Source organism: Nomascus leucogenys, chromosome 2, assembly GCF_006542625.1.
Source record: "Nomascus leucogenys isolate Asia chromosome 2, Asia_NLE_v1, whole genome shotgun sequence".
Lineage (NCBI taxonomy): Eukaryota > Metazoa > Chordata > Mammalia > Primates > Hylobatidae > Nomascus > Nomascus leucogenys.
In genome coordinates, this window is record NC_044382.1 from 73,921,377 (window position 1) to 73,928,923 (window position 7,547).

At 51.2% G+C, this 7,547-nt stretch overlaps 1 pseudogene; it reads right to left on the reverse strand.

Annotated features, from left to right (window-relative positions):
• Positions 1–1,273: 1,273 nt before the first annotated feature.
• On the reverse strand, positions 1,274–6,860 carry LOC115837062 (annotated as a pseudogene).
• Between the last annotated feature and the right edge of the window lie 687 nt (positions 6,861–7,547).

The window sequence follows — 7,547 nt, forward strand, 5'->3', positions numbered from 1 at the left end:
TACATACGGATAATTACATTCATATTGCTATTATTTTGTTTCTCCTTTTTTATTTGTTATATTCATTCTGCTCAAAATTCCAGTTCACTAATCCAGTTCACTAATTCTCTAATCAACTCAGCCTAATTTTATATTTAACTCACATCTCGTATATGAAATTTGTTTAAATTATTTATTTCTATTTGACTCTTTTCAAAATGTGCTTGCTCAGTTTAGTTTCCTGCTCTTCCAAAATTATTGTTTTTTGAGACAGAGTCTCACACCATTGCTTAGGCTGGAGTGCAGTGGTGCAATCTTGGCTCACTGCAACCTCTGCCCCTCAGGTTCAAGCAATTCTCATGCCTCAGTCTCCCAAGTAGCTGGGATTACAAGGACCTGCCATCACATCCAGCTAATTTTTGTATTTTTAGTAGACATGTGGTTTCATGATGTTGGCCAGGCTGGTGTCGAACTCCTGATCTCAAGGGATCCACCTGCCTCGGCCTCCCAAAGTGCTGGATTACAGGCGTGAGCCACCATGCCCTGTCTAAAAATTATTTTGATATTCTATTTTCTCCATTTGTTTCTACCTTAACATTTAAAATATATTTCCAATATGCAAAGTTTATGTGATGTCTAATTTCTTCTTTTCCTCATAACTTATTTTCTTCTGTGCTTCATAATTTTCCAGTTTTTTTTCAACGGGATTCGGTTTATTCTGCCTCAGCAGGGTGGTCCTGAGAGTTGTGGGTGCCACCCTGTCCTGGGCCAACAGAGGCCCAGAGGGCCAATTAAGGCCAATGGTGGGTGAAGGTGGGGGGTGCAGCCCCTTGAATGCAGTGAAAACAGGCCGAGGCCCGGTGGCAGCCGTGATAGGCCAGGGCAGGGTGGAAGGCACCAGACTGGGACCGGGTCAGACCTACAGAGCCAAGGACCCAGGCCACACAAGTACCCCCAGCAGGCGGAGCACAGTGTCACATGACACAGAACATGAAACACAGGCCCAGGCTCACAGTAAGCACATGGACAACTGGGCACAGATTCACAGGTCAGATGGACAGCCAGCCATGGCTGGGCCAGACAAGTGTACACGGTGGTGGTGTCACACACTGACTACAGGGAAGACATGGCACTATGGGACACAGGGACTTGATGCCACAATGCACAGGGCAGGCCGCAGAGCTCAAGGGATGTGGGAAGGGGCCTTTTGGCACTTCTGCCTTGGAATCCTGTGAGACAAGGGTGGCGGCCACTCTGGAGGTGCCTGGAGCCTCCCCTCGCAGCCCCTCTGGGATTAGTCCGTCTTCCACACTTTGTTGAGCGGCTTCACCACCTCATTGTAGATGATAAATGCTATGGCCACATCCAGGCAGACCCACTCAGTGACTGGCGGGGGCCAGTGCCCTTGTGAAGGCGCTGAGCCCCTCCTTCCTCGAGATCTGCAGCTGCAGTCCACTGTTCCGGTGTTTGTGCACTTCCACGCCCCGCATCTGGGTCTCGATGCCGTCTAGAGGGACGTTTCCGAAGACGCTGGCTGCGCCCGCAATGGCTCAGAAGACCCCAGTGATCAGCGGATTCATGGGTTTGTCCCTTCAGTACCAGTTGCTGCAGGCAGGTCAGGACGAAGAAGCAGTGGCTTGGCTCCGGCCTTGCTTCAGCGCGGCGGCCGTGAGGCCCTGGGAAGTCCCCTCAGCTCTTGTTCCCGCACAGTCTCCCTAACCCCAAAGAATTCTCTGTTCATGGGTTTGGGGAGGTCTGGTCGTGGATGAACTCCACTTTGATGGTCTCCATGGGATGGGCGGCCACCACGGCCTCGGCCACGCCGGCGTCCAGGCCGCACAGCAGCCCGCGCCTGCTGTTCAGCAGTCCCTGGGCATCCCGCATCTGGGTGCTGAGGAACTCTAATGTCCGGAACCTGACGCTGCCTCGGGGATGGAGCCGCAGAGCAGCGAGCTGAGGCCGCGGTCCAGGCCCAAGACGCTGTGGCTGTGACTGTGCCCCACAGGCCCCCATGCCTGGTACCTGGAGGGGGCGAGCGCTCGTCGGTCCTCACGTGCTGGGTGGGAAACGGAATATAGGTGTAGATGCCGCTGGCCAGGCTGCCTGCCGTGATCGCCTTCCCCGGGAGCGTCCCCTCGGCCTTCCCGACTCGGCGCGGCCATGGCAGGCGGGAGGAGTAACGCCCCGCATCGCCTGGGTACGAGCCTCCTGAACTCCCCGCTCCGAGCCTCCTGAACACCCCGCTCCGACCTTAATTTGGTTTTGACACAAACAAAGATCTCACATAAACATAAAATGGGATGTCTTGGCTTGTAATTTTTGTTGAAAGCAGTAGTATTGTTGTATAGGATAGTGCATTGGGGGTAAATAGGTTTTTTATTTTTACTTCTTTCATCAGCCCACTGACACTGATAGAGGGTAGTTTTTAGGTTATTGATGAGCAGTTTTCCCTTAGGTACGCCTTAGGGTAGGGGTTTGTGGTAACGTAGTTGAGAGGTAGGCTGGGATTAGAGTTTGTTACGGCAGCAATATCCTTCTGAGAACCAGGGGATTCAAATCCTTCTCATGATACTTTGCTAATATCGCCCAGGTTTGCAGTGCCTTCCCTTTATGCTGCTTACCAGAGATGGTCTCTTGCACTTGGCCCAGCTATAACAAGTTCCACTGTTCTTTTTATTCCGTGCTTCTTAGCCTGGTAGCACGGGGGAGGGAATGAGGAGATATCTGATGTTCTGAGGAAGCCTCACACTCAGCACCGTGAACTGGGGTGTGGGGTTACTGATCTTCACAGTTTCCTGCCCCTCCTGTAGATGCAATGCCAGGACAAGAGCAGATTACCGTCCCTCCCCCAGTGGTAGAGAGGCTCCTGGTCCATGTTCCTAGCTCCTAGTTGAAGTGGGAGTGGGTCTGCAACAGTGCCCTGTAAAGTAATGCTTTCGTTTTTTTATGGGAGATGTATCTGGGCAGAGATGTGGGTGTTGACCTTGTTTTTCCACCATCAGCTGCAGTGAGTTTTTTCACAGTTCCCCCTGGCTCAGGTTTGGATGCTCTTTCCCGGGGCCTTGTGTTCTATAGGAGAGATGGGAAAGCTATGTCTCCAGAGTTGTAGCAGTGGGTGGAATAGTAGTCCCTCCCCATCAGCACCATGGGGGAAGTATTCTCAGGATTGAACCCTACCCTCCCTGACAGGCCTTGTAGGGTTCCTAGAAAAATTATACACAAAGGTGTAAACCCTATGTCTGTAGACTCCAGGATTTCTCATTGCCCTTCACCCACCCACCCACACACAGCCACCAGGAACTAGTTCAAAAATCCTGCTTTAATTTTACTAGTTTCCATGGTCTTCCAGGTAATCATAAAAGCCTGGGGCCTGCGTGACCTGCAGGCTCCTGCATGCCTTGATGTTGGGTTTGTCATCTCCTCTGTGACCTCATTTCTCCAAAGGGCTCAGAACAAGCCATTCATTCATTTGCATTTTCTCCAGCTTTTTTGTTTGTTTATTGTAGAAGCAACTCTTTGTCAGATCTCTACATCTATAAACTTAACTCAGAAACTAATATTTCTAAATACATTTCTTTCCTATCATACATTCAGTGCTGCTCTACCTATGCTAATTGTTCTTCAGTATTTTTCTTATTTGTATGTCTTTATTTTAAAACCAGGTTTAATTCCTTCTTAAACTAATTTGTAACTTTTCTATTTTCTTCCATTTCATTTATTTCCCTCTGTGACATTAATTCTTTTCAGACATTTAAAGCATTGATGCATAATTCCAGTGTAGGAGGTCAGATTATACACTGACATTTCTCCTTGACCACTGGTTATAACACTTCAGCCCTGATGAAAGTTATACCTGAAGCCAGAGCCACTCTTGACATGTATTTATTTTACTATTCAATAAAAATTAACTCATCATGAACTGTATTTTATTAATATTTGTAGGCTTTACGGATCTGAAAATACAACAAATAAAAACCAAATTACATTACCTCAGGGGGTAAAACTTTTTTGATTAAAACATATGTGTTCCTGTGATTTGCAACCTTGAGTGGTCACCTTGAAATAGGAACCAGAGTTGAAACTAAAGTGGCAGGTGTTGGTGATATTTGATGGCTAAGAACATAGAGCTCATTTTGTAATTGAAAGGGAAATAAGAACACGTGTCACCAGTTCCATATGATCACAATTCATGTGGAATAATCACAATGGCAACAAGTGACTTACATTTTGAGAGAGAAGAATTGGAAATAAAATGACCAAGTATAAAGCTGACCCAAGGGCTGGGAGTGGTGGCTCATGCCTGTAATCCCAGCACTCTGGGAGGCCGAGACAGGTGGATCGCCCAAGGTCAGGAGTTCGAGACCAGCCTGGCCAATACGGTGAAACCCCGTCTCTAATAAAAATACAAAAAATTAGCCAGGCGTGGTGGTGGGCGCCTGTAATCCTGGCTACTTGGGATACAGAGGCAGGAGAATTGTTTGAACCCGGGAGGTGGAGGTTGCAGTGAGCCAAGATTGCACCACTGCACTCCAGCCTAGGAGACAGGGTGAGACTCAGTCTCAAAAGATGAATGAATAAATGAATGAATGAATAAATAAATAAATAAAGCTGACCCAGTCTGACTTGGATCTTCGTCTTTAACATATCTGCAATCCAGCCCGGGGTCCAACGGGTGCTCCTGGGGTGCTGGGGGATTTGTGACACCCCAGAGAGATAGAGCTAAATTTAGGTGGCTTTGAAAAGGGAAGTGCCAGGTTACCAGGGACTGGGTGTTTTCACTTCAGGCAGTGAACTGACGGTTTTAGATACCCAGAAGGGAGCTTTCCACATGGGATCGAAAGATGCCAAGAGAAGTGGCCGGCCTGCGGGTCTTAAGCCCTTCCATAGGGAGGGGCTGCAATGCACATGTCCGGAGGGGCATGGCAATGGGAAAGGTGAGGGAATGGGGGTAGAGGGCAAGGGCAGGGTGAGCCCAGCGGATGATTAGCGTTAGTATGGCAACCCTACTGACGATGCTGTGAGAGGCTCCCCGCCTCATGCTGGTCTGTGGAAAATCAAGCTTTGGAAATGAGCGGTGAAAGAGGAATGCTGGGAAGATGAGATGTCACAGTGGATCTGGCCAAGTCGTTTCAAAGCTGCAGGCCAGCTTTGAAGACCGGGCAGATTACTGCTCTGGTCAGGGAGGACAAAGGCAGTGAGCTCATGTCACCATGCCTTAAGGCCCCAGGGAGGCTGTCCCAGCCTCACTAGATTGTAACCCCATCCCTGCTCACTCTGCGGGACCCAAAATCAGATGGGAAGAGGAGTCTGGAACGCCCTGAAGCTCTGCCTCCACCGGGCACCGAAGAAGAAGGTTCAAGGAGGTCCAAAGTACAGGACTCCCAGGGGACTGGCACTGGCAAGGCAGCCCACTCTCTCACACATCCCCCTATATGCCCCCCACCCAGCTTCGGACGCTGCGGTCCAAGCAGCCCCCACAGCCACCGCCACTGCCACAGGCTCTGCCATTTTTGAGGAAGCCACAAACTGACTTCCAGGAGCCCAACACGAGTTGGTTTAGAAAATGCGCATGCGCGAGGCGCGAGGCGCGAGGCGATTCTCGAGTCACAGTGACCCCCACCATCGCCCGGGGGATGGGTCCTTGATGCTTGGCGAAACAAGAGCCCTCCGTGGCAGTGCCTTGGTGTTGAGGTTCTGGCCTGACCTCTCTCAGGGGTCACAGGATGGTTTTCGGACACTAGGATTCGCGGAGAGCTGAACGGGATGAAGAAACCTCAGGCAGAGGAGTCCCGGGGAAGCAGCGCGCCATCCAAGTCTCAGGCCTGCCGGGACGGTGTGTGGGAGAGTCTCACCACAAGTCGTGCCCCCTGTGATCTCGAGGACAGGCCTGATTGCGGGCCCGTGGGCTGCTGTCTTACCCGAGGGTCGTTCTCCCCAAGAGCAGAACCCGGCAGCTTCTGGGGCTGCCTTGGGGTGGGTGTTTCTGTGCCACTGCTGTATGTCTGTGTGTGTGTATGTCTCTCTTTCTCTCCTCTGTCTGTCTCTCTGTGTCTCTTTCTTTGTGTGTGCTTGTGTGCGTGTTTGGGACTAATGTGCCCTGTGCACTGGAGGGTGGTTTCTTGCATGTCAGCCTGTCTTTGGTGAGCCTCTTTCTGGGTCTCTGCCTGGGTCGTGTGACCGGTTGTCAGTCGTTTTCCCAGCGATGCCACTTTGGGTTTCTGAAGGCCTCAGCGACATTGGGAGCTGCGTCGGACCCGCAGGGGTTGAAATCTTCTCCCCATCTTGAGTGGCCTCTTTTCTAGGATCAAGACAACCCACCACACCCAAGGACCAAAGCCTCCCAGGAGCTCATTGTCCTCCTGAGGGAGGGGTGCAGACCGACATCAAAGAAGTTGGTTCTAAGTCCCCATGCCTTCTCCTGTCATTAAGAAATGTAGCCCCAGCCAGGCGCCATGACTCACGCCTGTAATCCCAGCACTTTGGGAGGCCGAGGTGGGCGGATCGCCTGAGGTCAGAAGTTCGAGACCAGCCTGGCCAACATGGTGAAGCCCCATCTCTAGTAAAAATACAGAAATTAGCCGGGCATGGTGGTAGGCGCCTGTAGTCCCAGCTACTCGGGAGGCTGAGGCAGGAGAATCACTTGAACCCGGGAGGTGGAGGTGGCAGTGAGCCGAGATCGCACCATTGCACTCCAGCCTGGGGGACAAGAGTGAGAATTATTCTCAAAAGAAAAAAAAAAAGAAGAAAAAAAAGAAATGTAGCCCCACCGTGACACAGGCTTGGAGAAGAAGCCAGGAACAGGATGTGGCAAGGGCCTCTATCACTCAAACGCTTGCCTTTCTGGCAAGTCTCCCATTTGGCACTCCTTCCTGGATGCCCATGGCGGTAGCATTGTACTGTATTCCATCTGGGCTCTGGCATCTGCTCTCTCCTCCCTCTTGCTCTATCTGCCATGTTTCTGAGGGGCCTAGAGTCTTCTTGGTCTGTCTCAATGTCAACAAAGAACACTTTGGAGTCCATCAGAAGAAACTTCGTGGAGATCCGTTTCATGGTTGTTTCCCTCTCCAAACCTATTTCTGGTTGATTGGGCAGGTGTGACAATCCTGAAGCTCTGGGCTTCCACACCTGTCTTGGAAAGGGAAACTCCCTCCTGATGGCTGCGTGGTTCATCTAGATCTAGGATGAGCAATAGGCACCTGTGGCTGGCTTTTGTCTTCTAGGAAAGGCGGTGTTGCATTTCATCTGCACTTACTGTCTCATTCTTGAGGGACCTCCAGTTCCTCTCCTCCTGGGTGGGAGTGGGAGGCAAAGGGACCCAGCTTGGGCTGGGTGCAGGGGAGGTTGCATTGTGTCAGGGAGCCAAAGGGACCGGGCTTGGGCTGGGTGAAGGGGAGGATGCGTCACGGCTACCTAGCCGGCGGAGGGGTGGGGGTGGGCTGTACTTTGCATAAACCTCTTAGCTCCTCAGGCAGGCATCCTTGAATGTGGCTTGGACTGTGTGGCACAGGCCCTTTCCTAGTTCCCAGGTGTGCTTTGCTTTTCCTTGGCTTCTTTGGGCAGGTCAACTG